The sequence below is a fragment of the Struthio camelus genome, chromosome 10, assembly GCF_040807025.1.
Source record: "Struthio camelus isolate bStrCam1 chromosome 10, bStrCam1.hap1, whole genome shotgun sequence".
In the NCBI taxonomy this organism is placed as follows: domain Eukaryota; kingdom Metazoa; phylum Chordata; class Aves; order Struthioniformes; family Struthionidae; genus Struthio; species Struthio camelus.
This window is the reverse complement of record NC_090951.1, coordinates 16,021,776-16,035,405: the sequence shown is the minus strand read 5'-3', so window position 1 is coordinate 16,035,405 and position 13,630 is coordinate 16,021,776.

Genomic DNA, 13,630 nt, shown 5'->3' with positions numbered 1-13,630 from the left:
TACATGTTATAAGTAATTCAGGTTGTAAGTAAACAAAGCTATAGAAGACTACTAATATTCAGCACTCGTGCTGCTGTTTTTTCTTTCTATTTCGGTGCCTTTTTAGGGCAGTTTGTTTTTTGGTAGAACATTTATGAAGTACCTTTTGCAATAGCAGAGAAAATGCCCAAGAAAGTTCCATAAAAACAGTGAATTATGCAGTGTCTTCCTGTGACTGACAGTGGTTTCTTCTGGTTCAGAAGCTTACAGGCTGTATTTGATACGGATGCCTTTCCTGCTGGAATTTTTTTGTAGCTGCATCCAGTGCTATTTTTAGGGCCTGATTTATGTTCTGAATAGTTCTGTCTTACGGGAAAGCTTGTACCCCTGGTACAGTTAATGTATATGACGTGTAATTTTAATAAATGTTACTTAAAATCTTAATTACTTTACAGATCTAAAGTTCCCCTAATCTGCTGTGGGCTGTGCTATTTGCTATAAAATATGGTAGATGATTCTGGATTTTGGAGGAGTCTGATTACAAAGCTAGGTGTGCCTCTAATATATTCAGTTTCTCCCTTTTAGCACAGAAGGCCTTCCAGTAGTCCAACCAATCTTGCTTAAAGTAGTTTTAGTGCCCCAGAACATTTTTCACCTGTCTGTGTATGCATTTACGTTTAAGATGTTACATCCTACTGTTGAAACGTTGTGGCTCTGTAGTAGCTTTTCAGAGAAACCAACAAATTTGTGCTAAATAAGTTCTGTAAGATTGCATTATATCATTTTAAGTAGCTAGTTCAAAGGAAGCATTTTTGAAAAGGAAGCTGTTTCAGAGTACGTTGGTTCTTTTCAGTCTCCACTTGAGTGCGTTTTTTTAACAGTGGCAGGAATGTTACTTTCAATGTATTCAAGAAAACTAAAATATTACATCGTTTTATCAAAAATGAAAAGCTGAGCTCTAATGACATCAGATTTCTGACAAAATATACCAATTAAAGTTTTATTTTCTTATCATTTGTAAGTAAAGGGATCACTGTGATTCAAACCCAAAGTAATCTATAATTTTTCTATCAAGCTTTTAAATGAACATACAATATTCAATATACTGAGTCTCAGTATTATTAATTTTAAGAGAAAATTTTGAGCAAAATAATATTTAGAAGCTACTACTAAAAGCAGTGGATAGCTTGCAGATATGTTGATATAGCCTCTACCCCCCCCTTTTTTTTTTTTGAAAAACAGATGTTAAAGATAAATTCAAGCTGTCGGTACTTCAGTTCTTTATGTAATGATTTTGAAAGTAATTGTCCCTCTTTTAATAACAATTAAAAAAAAAAGATCGGTCACAAAACTGTTTAAAACATTTTCAGAAAAGAAACATCACTGCTGATGACATTCTTGTAACAGTAGAGGGAGCCAGTTTTTAATTCTTCTGTTTAGAGGTAAACAGTTGCATTTTAACCTCTAAGGAAAATGTAGAGCACTATGGGAGGATGTATGACAATAAAAGATATTCGCACAGCTACCCAGTCTTAACACAGAAGTTTATTTGTATGTCTTGTTGTATCTTTTTACACTTTTAATAGGATACACTTTTTACACTTTTAAGGATATTAATGCTATATGGTGTCCTTTGCTTGCTTCATGGCTCAGGGACTGTCATTTTTTTTTTGTTTGCTAATAGTTTAGGTTTGAGATGCAAATAAATAGTAGTTAGTATTTAAAAGTAGTAGTAATAAGTTTGTCTTTGATACAAGCTCTTTGAATTCCAAGCTGCAACCAGAAATCTGCTGTTTGAACAATTCTGATTGATTTCTTATATAGTGATAACTTAATTTTTAGCAAAAAAAAAAAAGACATTCAGAAAAGTTATGTTAAAAATCAGAGAAGATGTCGCAGATTTGCGTAACAGGACCAGAGCAGAACTGGCTGCCTAGTTTTGCCAGAAGTTAGTGAGCAGTAGGACAGAATACTGAAGCTGAGGCGGAAAGGGGCCAGCCCTTCCACTCAGGCAGTGACTTCTGAGCACACAAGATTAAATGATACTGAAAACAGTGAGCCTGACTTCTTTATGTAAGAAGCATTTCTATAACTTGAATCCAAATGAGCCCAAGTCAGTCTTGTCTCTTGCAAAGACAAAAGAAAATTAGGAACATCTAGAAGGCAGACCATGAAAGTCTGGCAGTATTTTCTGAGAGGAGGAGGAGATAGGCTGTGCTTAATAAATGCTTTTCTGTGGGAGATCTTTGTAGTAGAGGGCCTTGAGTTAAAAAAGTGCCTCAGAGACCTTTGCCAGATCTTGTACTGGCAAAACACCAAGAATATGGATAATGACATTCTTGAAATTCTGAAGTGAGGAAGAGGCTTTAAATTAATAATATTTGACTTTCATTGGAAACAAATTAATGTTTTCTGTTGTAAGTGCAGCTAGCCAAGTATTCTTTACACTTAGGAAATAGAACTTGTTGAATTGTAACCTTTTAGCCCGCTTTTATTCTCTTGACATAGATATAGGAAAGTCTAGCAGCTGCTGTCACCTAATATAAAGATAAATTTTTAGGGCTGAACGTAACCTAGTCTGAAACATTTAACATCAGCATAAAATCAATTTCACAATGCTCTAACTTATTTTCCTTCCAGAGCCAGAAACCAACTTTTGAGTAAATAAATAAGCAGATAGCACTGAAAATTAAATGATTTAAGACAATATATGAAATAAACCTGCAGAGTTTGTACCAGTTCAGTGTGTGCACACAATAGTTTTTGTTTAAAAGTATGCAATCCACTAAAAATTATTTAGGGCTCTGATTTGTGGGTGGTATGTGTTTCAGCAGCTTAAAACGTTACCAGTGTTATTTGCAAGAAATTGACTTCAGCTGTCCTTGCTGCTGGAGGAGTACTGTGTGCTGGATTCTCAGTTGTCACAGCTGGCATATTGGTTTAAACTGCTGTAGGTCGTAAGTTAGAGCCCTCAGTTCTCTGCTGTCAACAAAAATGCCGAGAAGATAAAGATATAGAAGCTAGATGGTTAGCCTTTGTTTTATAGCATCCATCAAAGCTCAACTTTATATACAGAAATCAAATTAAGCTTTCCAGTAGTACAGCAGCTATGAGTCTTCCAAATTATGATGGATTGAAATACTTCATGCCAACGCCCAGAATATCTCATCTATCCCATCTGGTGGGTATAGTCTCAGGGCCTTTTACGGACGTTATTCAAATGTTTCTGGTGGGAGGTGAGTGTAATTGCTGCTTGAGGAGCTATTTGGGAGGGAAGATTATGATTACTCTTAATATAATATTTTATTATAAACAAATAATAAAGCAGCTTAAATGAGTTTGTAATGTTCCTGTAAAAACGTTATGGCCCTTTATTTCTCTCATCACTGATGGGCTCTGGTGTGATTTTAGTTTGCATCATAGCTCACTAATTGTGAGTGATGCGTAGTAAAAAGGATGGAATAGGAGTCTGCCTCAAATTGCCTGTATCTGCCTTCATAAGCCTATGGGTGGGAGGTAAAGAAGAGGCACAGCATCAGCAGAGTGATATGCCAGTGGTTAGTCAGTGCTATAGTGACAGACACAAAAATAGATTTCAGATCTCTTTTTCCCTATCTAGGGTATAAGTAACACCTTCTCATTACTAGGACTGCTACTGTAGCAGTTATGGATTGAATTCTAGTGTTGCAAACATGTATTTTCTCCCTCTAATGAAATGGAGACTAGGTGTGCTTTGAAAAAGTTTGCTTGTCTCCTAACACTGTAAACATACAGAAACGCTCATATGCAAGATGAATTCAGCTGAACTGAAGAGGGCAAGTGGTTGGGCAAGGAGATATATCTTGTCTGTTATCAAAACAAATGGTAGAGACTGTATGCCATTCTACTTGGAAAAGTCTTTCCAGCCCAAAGGATGCCATCCTTACATGACAAAATGAGTAGATCTATACTTTGCTATAAAACTATAAAAATTTATGAAGGTTTGGAGTTGTGAAGATGTCTTTCCAGTTTCTTGCCAGGTGAAACAAGCCTGGAGTCTGTTCATTAGACTGTCTTGATTAGGCTACCTTCTTTGTGGTTAAAGAATGCAGGCATTAGAACAGAAAGTCTAATCGTACATTAGTGTGTAGGAGGGTGGGAAGTACAATAAGCAGTATTCAGCAAAGGTCTCTGAAACATACAGGGTGGGTATATGGAAGGAGTTATACTCTGCAAGCAAAATTAGACAATTTATTTGAAAACTAAATTATTAAAATTAAAATTTAAAATATTAAAATGTTTATATTTCAGAATAGATTGTGTTTGTGTGTTGTAACAATTTACCAGACTGGCATAGGCAATAGTATTGTCTCAATGCGTTGCTGTACAGACTATAACTGTGGAAGGAACTGGGTATTAAATCATATCCTACTGTAGAACACAAGTTTGACTGGCTTAAAATTTTATAGCTACTAACATTTAATCTGAATTAACTGCCTGTCTGAGAATTGCCTATTCTACTAATTGATTTATCTCTCTATACTACTAAGCAATGTTGGAAATAGGTACGCATGGAAACTATCATATCGGGGGTGGGGGAATTACAGATAGAACAAAGCTAACAACGTATGCTATGAAGATATATATGTAGATCTGTAGCCAGTAACATTTTACTTCTGCTTAGATGATGATCTTCTGATAATGGATACAGGAAGCACAGCAGTTGCTTATAATACCCTGGAAACCCACAATAGTCTTATGGAGATTATATTCCTCCACTTTGTGATTACGGAGTATGAAATTATGTAGTTGGAGAAACTGTCAGGGTGAAGGACAGTCATACTAAATAATATGGTTCTGCCCCAAAATGTAGAATCACTAACAGAAAACAGTAACTCATACCATAAATAGCAAATATTAAAAGAGCAAGCATCAAGTTTTTTAGTAGAGAAATATCTTTGTGTCAAATATGGAGGCTAACACCTGTTCTGCCTCATGGATATTGATAGAAAATGAATTTGAGAAATAGGTTTTTTAAGAAAACAAACCAAAGAAATGTCATCCAAAGTTTATGGATGTGAGTTATATGACAGAGTATCCTCTGGCCCTGCAGAACAGAAAATCAACATAGGAGGACAATTGAAAATATATTGACTCAACTTAAGCTTTCTTGAAGTACTGGATTTTTTAAGTGGCCCATGTGACTGAAATATGTTCTACAGTTGTTATGTTATGCAGATATTGGCTTTAGAGTGTCTGAAGGTCTAAATCAGGGCCTGTCAATATGCAGCTCATCCTGGACAAGATTCATAGTCCTTGCCCTTGCAAAAAGACATAACTGTTTTCAAGACATTTTTGCTAAGACAGAAAAAAAGAGCAGGAAGGATTTCACTGTCTCCTCTTAACAGAGTTGTGGGAAAGTAGATGTGGTACGTGCTGTGACAGGTTGCAGTTTTATGTGTGTTCCCTCTTGAACCAGGTTGTTCCCTGAGGCTTTCTGCCCACATTGTATTGAAGACTCCTGTGATAAACCCAGAAGGACTCCTAAAGCAAGGCAGTGCGTTGAGAATGCAATTTAGCTCACAGGTGAACGGGATATATGCTATAAAGACTAGTAATTGTTATTGTGGAAACACCTACCAGACCCAGCTGAATTAAGTTCTACTGTGCTAGGTGATCTGTAACTTCAGAGTAAAAGACAGACCATATCCTGAAGACTTTACACTACTGAACTGAAGGTCTGAAGAACTGGGAGTGGGATGCAGACACATGAAGAGTTTGATGGCTGTTATTCATGTAAGGTTTGTTTTTCCTTTAATTTTTTGGTGATCTAGTAGTTTTGTTTGTTGTTTTAGTAGTCTGCATAACAGTAAATGTTTTGGAGCAAGCTTACAATGTTTTGCATTTGATTCTGGTGTATTGATGAGTGATTGAAAAAACCACAAACCAATAATGGAAAACTAGAATTTTGTGCTTGGGAAAACTGTAAACACCCCTTAATTTTTAAGGATAAAATTTTTAATGTGACATTTTGCTGTGCCTATGCCAGTCTGTTTTCATATTGGCTTTAGTCATCTTGCTGTACATGTTAAATAGTAAGGACTAAAACTTTGATGATATTTTAGTGAAAAAATATGAGATCTTTGTCTTATTTGTAAATAAGCAACTAGGTGTTTGGATAGACCAATTATTCCATTATGCTGGTTTAATTCCCCATGAAGGATTTACTGCATTTCAGAGAAAAATAATTTAGAAATAACTTTTGAAAACCTTGTATGGTGCTTAGTGGTATCTTCAGGGGCCTAAATATCTTTTAAAATTTGGACTGGTTATGAGTAATAGTTTTCTCTAAGATGAATGCAACCCATGTGGAGATCAGCCCTGATGTAAATAGGCACGCTTACTTGAGCGTACTTGTGCCTATCTGCCTTTGTCCCAAAGACTTAAGCAGGCTGCTTTCAAGGAGCCTTGTAATTGTTCCCTTTTCAAAGTGTGGTGCTGTAACCTACAACGATGAGTTATTGCCAATCTGTTAACAGAAGATCTTTATAGGCAGAAATCCATATAAAAGTGCTGCAGACCTATATATTAATGGAATAATACTAACTCTTGGAATATAAAAAAGATATATGTGTGTGTTCATCCATGGTCTCTAAAGCCTTATTACTGAGGAGTGTGTATCATTACTTTCATTGATAGATGGAGAAAGTGAAGTGCAAAAAAGTCAAGGGTTATGCAGAGAGAGGTCTGCTTAGGCAGTTTTGTAAAACCTGTAGTTTGAATCAGTCATGAAAATGATAGAAACAAATCTTTTAGCAAAAATTCAGTTTGTATTGTCGAGGGTGTTATCTACATAATATTTTCAAATTGCAACAAATTTTGCAAAAAATAAGATGCAATATCTGCATCATTATATATACATAGCTGTTGCCTGTTAATTTATAGACACTTCTGAAGTAATGGTAATGCTCTGTGTTTTATTTCCCTGTTGTGATTTGGCTGCTAATGTATTAAACCTATTTAATAATTGTAAGAAGGACTATTATGTTTGTTTGAAGCAAAAAAAAACAGTTAAACTCAATATTCTTATCCTCTCCCTTCTGCTTTTCAGTAGGTACAATACTTACCTAGATATCACTTAGCTTTTCTGGTTTTGGATTTTTTTGTTTTTGTTTTTTTTACAGTTTGTTTTAATTAAAATTCCAGTTTGTTTTAAATAATTTTGTGGATAACACAAAGATAGACAAATAGCTTCTTGCTGTCAACTCATCCAATTGTAATGAATGATGCTCCAGGAGCTTCAGCTTGCCTTTTTTTTTTTTTTTTTAAAAAAAAAAAAAACAACAGAGCAATTTTGGTTCCAAAAGGTACTCAAGAGGCACTTCGAGATTCAAAGATGAAGACAGAGATTTTTTGGAAGTATCTAGGAACATAAATACCTCAAAAAGCCCACAGTGCTTAAGGTACTTTGGAAAGCGTGACCTTAATGCCTAAGTGCTCACATCTTTGAAAATCGCATCGTTGCATTCATATAATATCACCAAAATATGACTACATCAGGAAAAGAAGATCAGATATGGATTTACAGTTGGGGGGTAAATGTGCTTTAGGTCCCAGACTAGTAGCGCCATCTGAGGCAGCACATCATGTGGCACAAGAATGCACAACTGCAGCCACATGGCTGTGCAACATGTTCATGTAAACTGGAGCTATTTCTGCCCTAAATGTGACTACAGATCATCACATGATCTCCTGTACTCAAAGAGTGGAAAAATAGGACTGATTCCACAGTAGTGAAGCAGTGGACTTGCTAAACTTATGGGGATGTAATTCCAGTTCTGATGGTTGTTAAACTTGCTTTTGTGAATAGGGAAGGGATGTAAGAAAAGAAGCTGAAAGCTGGAGGTGTAAACCTGAAGCAGGTTGTACCATGGCAGCTGCACAGGAACTAGCGGTCTTCATTTCAAAGTATGTGAGGAATGCTACACTGGTTTCACTGCAGTTGCAAGGGAGGGGACTAGATTGCTTTTAGGGGGTTTGTCTTGTGTTTGGTGCTTAACTTCCTTATGGGTTCACTTGTTTATAAGATATTCAGCATCACAGCTAGTAGTTCTTCACTTGCTCACATAAAAGATAGTTCAGGATCTTGCTGTAGAGATTGACATTGGTAGGCTTTCATAAAAGCTACAGTGTACTTCAAAGTGTCTGTTTTTGTCCAAATCTGGGCACAGGATGATACTTCTCCAAAGCAAAAAGAGCATTTCCAATATGAAGTATGCCATAGAGCCATTCTGAATTCCTTTAGCCCATTGAATGTGGTGATACTTTGATCGTAGGTTAATATGAAATCGGTGCTTCTTGGCTTAAAAGCGTTCCGTAACGAACTCCCAATCTGTCTCATGGGCTCTTGTTTTGCTGGTGGTTTCTAGGCCCCTAATTTATCCTCTATCAGTAACCCTTGTTGTGACTGCTGCTCAATACAGCAGTAAGCATGAAGTTTACTTGAAACTTTTGTGCACAAGCTTTTTTTTTTTTTTTTTTTAAAGAAAAATAAGCTGTTGTGGTTGTAACATACAGCAAACAGAAGGCTTACATAAAAGTATGCTAACAGTCATGGTGATTCAGTATGACTGACAATGTCATTAATCTGCCTGTACTGACAGTTGTGAGGTAATCTTCTTAAAAGTGTTTGTCTCCTTAGGTATTGCCTTGTTTAACTAGCGATAAGGAGATGAAGGTCCGTTTAACTGTAAAGGCTTTTACCAGCTGCCTCTGTATTTACTTGTACAGTTCCTATTGCACAAAAATAATTTATAGTACAATGGCCTTAATATCTGATTACGGAAGTGTTTTGTGGTTATTTTGTCTTGTGAATTGTCTAATATGAAGCAACCATGCAGAAATTGGATGTGTGAAGTTAGTGAGCCAGTTAATTAAGTTGCAAGAGCCAGTACACTTGCAAATGGAATATTGAACATACCAATTCATTCATGAAACAAAATCAGTTGTGGGTCTAAAAAAAGAAAAAAACATCGGCGAGCACATCCTTCTAATTCTAGAGGTGTCATAACTGGTTAAAAAAAAATACAGATCCTTATCAGTTACATTTAGGTTTAATTTGGAAGTGCCCTTTTGGGTTTTTTAATGTTTTAACTAGCTTAATGACCAAATCCTTTTAGTAATTTCACCCATAATTTTACTGCACCTGGCAAAAATAAAAAAAGTAAAATTCTCAGCTGTCTCTTCCCTTCTGATGAGAAGTCTAATATTTCAAAAATGTTTTGTGTGTGTGTTTTTGAAGGGTGCTTGTATTTTTTGCCTTTTTTTGAGAGGCTGTGTGGTATTCCCATGGTCTGCAAAGGTGCCTTGAGTGGCTCTTGAGTTCACACAAACTGGGTTAATCTGTGGCTGTCACAAAGGGCATATGGTCTTGGAAAGAGCATATGGTCTGGGAAAAGGCATTCATCACAGTGCTGCAGAACCTTCCCAGCTGGTTTATCTATAGGGTAAGCTTGGGAGTTCACCAGGGAAGGCTGCACGTCTGACTGGGGAATCAGTATAAGGTTTCATTATTTGAGCCAGGATGCTCAGCTCACACTGTAATCTATTCATTGGAACTGTTTTCTCTTAAAAATAGGTCAGAAATTAAGGAAAAACCTAGGCCACAAAGGCAATCTCTGGAAATAATCCACATGACTGTGAAATTGGAAAGCTATTTGGGAAGCTTTATAGCTTTCTGAGTTTCGTTAACAATGTCTAATAAATACTCTAATAAATTTAAAAAATAAATTTAATTTTAATGTGATAGATTAGCAGACGAATCCTGCAGTTCTTATTCAGTTAACCTTAGTGGGACAACAAACTTGTTTAAAAAAGCAAGTCTCAGTGACTGAACTTTTTTCCAGTAATTGCAGTACTGAAATGTTTGATGTTTGTGCTTCTATACAGTGGTTTTCTTTGGCATCAATTCTAGTGAGCATTAAGGCAGTGTTTAACTCCTCGAGTTAGGGGCATAATTGTGAACATGTATTTACATTTTTTTAAATAGTAGGAGGGAAGAAAGAGATTGGAAAATGTTTTAAATCAGATTAATATAAGTGGAAAAACTTTTTATTGTGTAGTTGTATTTTTCATTTCATCTAAAATTTATCATTGAAAGTATTATGAATAGACATTATTCCTTCTGTTTATTTCTTTTGAGGAAGAATGTTTTCTAACACTTTGTTTCACTTACCATCCTTAGTGAGATAAAGGGAATGAATGACAGGTCATCAAGGAAACAAAGAAGGTAATGACTCCTCTCTGGCAAAATAATATTGAAATACAGATAAAAGATGGGAGAGGAAACAGAAAGTAGATGGTATTTTTTGGCTAAGACGCTGAATTGAACTCTCATATTTGGAAGCAATTATTCAATGATTTAATCCTGAACAAATGACATAATCTTTCTTTGTCCTTATAAAATGGGAGCAAAAATTCAATACCTTTGGAAGTGGGTTTTTTTTTTTTTTTGGGGGGGGGGGGGGAGGGATCTTGTTTTTAAGTTTTTTCCCTACCCTTTCCCTGCCCCCCACCCCCCATTAAGTGCAAGATGCACAGCAGCAAGAGATGTTTGTAGCTTCTAATCCAAAGACTTGGCTTAATCACAATATGCTATAGAACCGTAACAGGATTTCTGAAGTTGAGCAATGTAGTGTTTGTAGGACTGAGCCTGGACACATATATGCCACCTAGCATAAGTAAATCTTAGTGTGAGATGAGGTACATAAGTACAGCTATGTTACTAAAATAATAATTCTGGCATACATCCTCAATAACACTACCTTGGATGAAAATGAAAGTCAACTATTGTTAATAATTTGTATTTTAAAGTAATGTCATCATATACAGCTAATAGTTTTAGGATTTTATAATATACTGGTATACACTGGCTGTACAGAGCCTGGTGCAAACAGTTAAGTGAGCGGGAAACTGCTCATGTAATTAATGGCAATGCTCTTTATTAAGGTTGTTTGACATTTCCTCTTTAAAATCCTCTTAGAAGTTTTAGCTTTGCCAAATATTATTCATTTGAGCTGATATTTTACATTTTGGCTGTCTGAATCAGTTTGAGTATTTGTGTCTGAAAATTTCAGGCAAAATGCTTCAAGATTTTCCAAGAGTGAGGATAGGAAAAAAATAAGTCAAAATATTAATTAGCTGTTTTGGAGCAAGACTATCAGGACTGTTTATTTGGAAGCAAATAAATGGATTGGTTAATAGGAGATTTTTATATTGAGAACATGTGTTTTTACTGTCCCAGGGGAAATTCATTCCATTTTGGCCAAGTCACAAGGCTGTGAACAGTGGCAGTTTGCACTCCTGACTTCTGAGCTATGGGATGGAGCCCAGCCCAAACTTCCGTGCCTGTGCAGAAGCAGTGCAAGGCAATAGCCTAAGAGGTGCTCTGTAAAGCCTTGATATAGTATCAGGTTTTTAAAGCTAACTGGAGAACGGCGCGTTCCGTGTCTATCACACTTGCTCTCCAATCTTATTTGTAGAAAAAGCTCTCATCAAAACCTGCTCTAGAGACTGTCTGAGATATTCCTATTCCCCTACTACATTCCCAGCATTAGGCTGTTTCTCGAGCTAACCTAAAACCAGTGCAACTAATTGAATAATTGTTAGTTTGTTCCTAACACGCTGTTATGTGCAAGTCTTGCATTTTTTTTAGAACATACACTCATTATAGTACACAATGTTTTTGTTTAGAAGCGTTACAAGACTCCTAACTTACCACAGCTTGACAATATCTGTCATTATTATAGCTGTTTACGTGGGCTGTTCAGAAAACACCTACTTTAAAGTTAGTTTATTTTGCTCTAGTATTAAGAGTCCCAATTTCTAAATACTAGGTTACTGGGAATTTTTTTCTGTAGTTCTCATGATTCTCTAAGGGCGGGGGAAGTGTTTTACTTACTTAATATACCACTATCAAATACCTTTCTTTTCTTACCATTTTTTCAGTATTGTCTTATAACTTTCTGACTAAACATTATTTAAAGCCTAATTTGGAGACAGAGATATTTCTTTCTGGGCTTTCCTGTGCTCATTATCAGAGTGCACTGCTTCACAAATTCGAATGAATTTCTTTCGCTACTAACTAATGAGATAAGAGGCTATTATTACCATTTTATGATAATGATGAACAAAGCCTGGAGAGATTAAGGCATTCTTAATTTTGTATGCCCGGTTTTCAGAGTACTGTAGTATCTGTTTCAAGCACAGTTTGAGTTGCATCTGTAAATAAGTCATATATTCTAGAAATAATCTGCCTTTTTCCTACCAGCTTGATCTTTTGTTCCTCCTCCCCTCTAACTTTCTCTGTTCTAATTCTTTCCATCCTGCCTTTGACTCTGTCACCATATCTTATTATAGTTATAAGATCAGTTCATCAGATTTCTGATTTCAGTCTCAGCCTTATTGTCTGACCCTTACACAAATTGGGTGTTTGACATAAGAATCTATTCTGAAAGGTGAATGTAAGAAAAAAATGTATACCTTTTAAAATTCATTGTGACTTTCCCTGTTTGTCTACTTAATGGCAAATGTTAGCTCTTGAATTAAAAAACAAAACAAAAAAATACTTAAAGGTCAGTGGAACTTCATTTATAGACTCAAGGAATTCTTCAAAAGATACATGGTTGTTCACCACTTCAAAAGTTCTAAAAGTAAAAATAATTTTTCAGTTAATGAAGTTGTTTCATAAAGTACTTCATCTGCTTGTGCTGAGTCCTTGAATATACATATGCCTGAGTAAACAGAGGACTATGTAGCTTTTGGGATGCCTCAGTACTGGTAGATTTTATAGTCATCTGTGTGCAAATTAAGATTTAAGATTCCCTGTAAGCCCAATGACTATAAAGTCTTTCTTACTGAAATTGAGGCAAAAATAAGGCTCCAAGCTTGTGTATCGGACACCAAGATTACATTACTGAATCTGCATTTGATGAGGGGGATGGGAGAAACAGATTTTTTTTTTCATTTATACATACAAGAATTTTGATATGGAGGCTGTTGTTTCCCTGAAATCTCACAATGTCATGTCTAAATAGCTTCTCTTTTCAGATGAGCAAAGCCAGCATCTAGTTCATACTTTTTACTCTCTTTTAATGAAGGAGTAATTCCCTTTTCATTTACTTGGGATTTATCAGTACTCATATTCCTTACCTTCTCTGTAGTGAATGTTTTTCATGGTGTGTAAGCATATTTGGGAGCAGATCATAGCTGTCTTTTATTCTCCTTGCTATTGCGTTTGTTTCACAGTTGGTACAAAATAGGGCCCAAGTTTGCTTACTAGACCAATATAAGCATAGGTTAACACTAGAAGGTCGTCTTCTCCAGGGCTTCTCCAGGTTGAACAAGACCCCCTCCCTGAGCTTCTCCTCACAGGGCATGTGCTCCAGCCCTGATCATCTTGGTGGCTTCCCACTGAACTCTTTTTCCAGTATATTGGTGTCTTATTTGTTTCAGGGGTCCCCAACGGGGATGCAGCACTCTACATATGGCCTACAGGACCTAAGTAAATACAAGGGGATAGTGGTATCCCTCAGTTTACAGGCTATGTTTCTGTTAATACAGCCCAGGATGTTGTTGGCTAACTTGGCTGGTAGGGCACATTGCTGGCTCACGT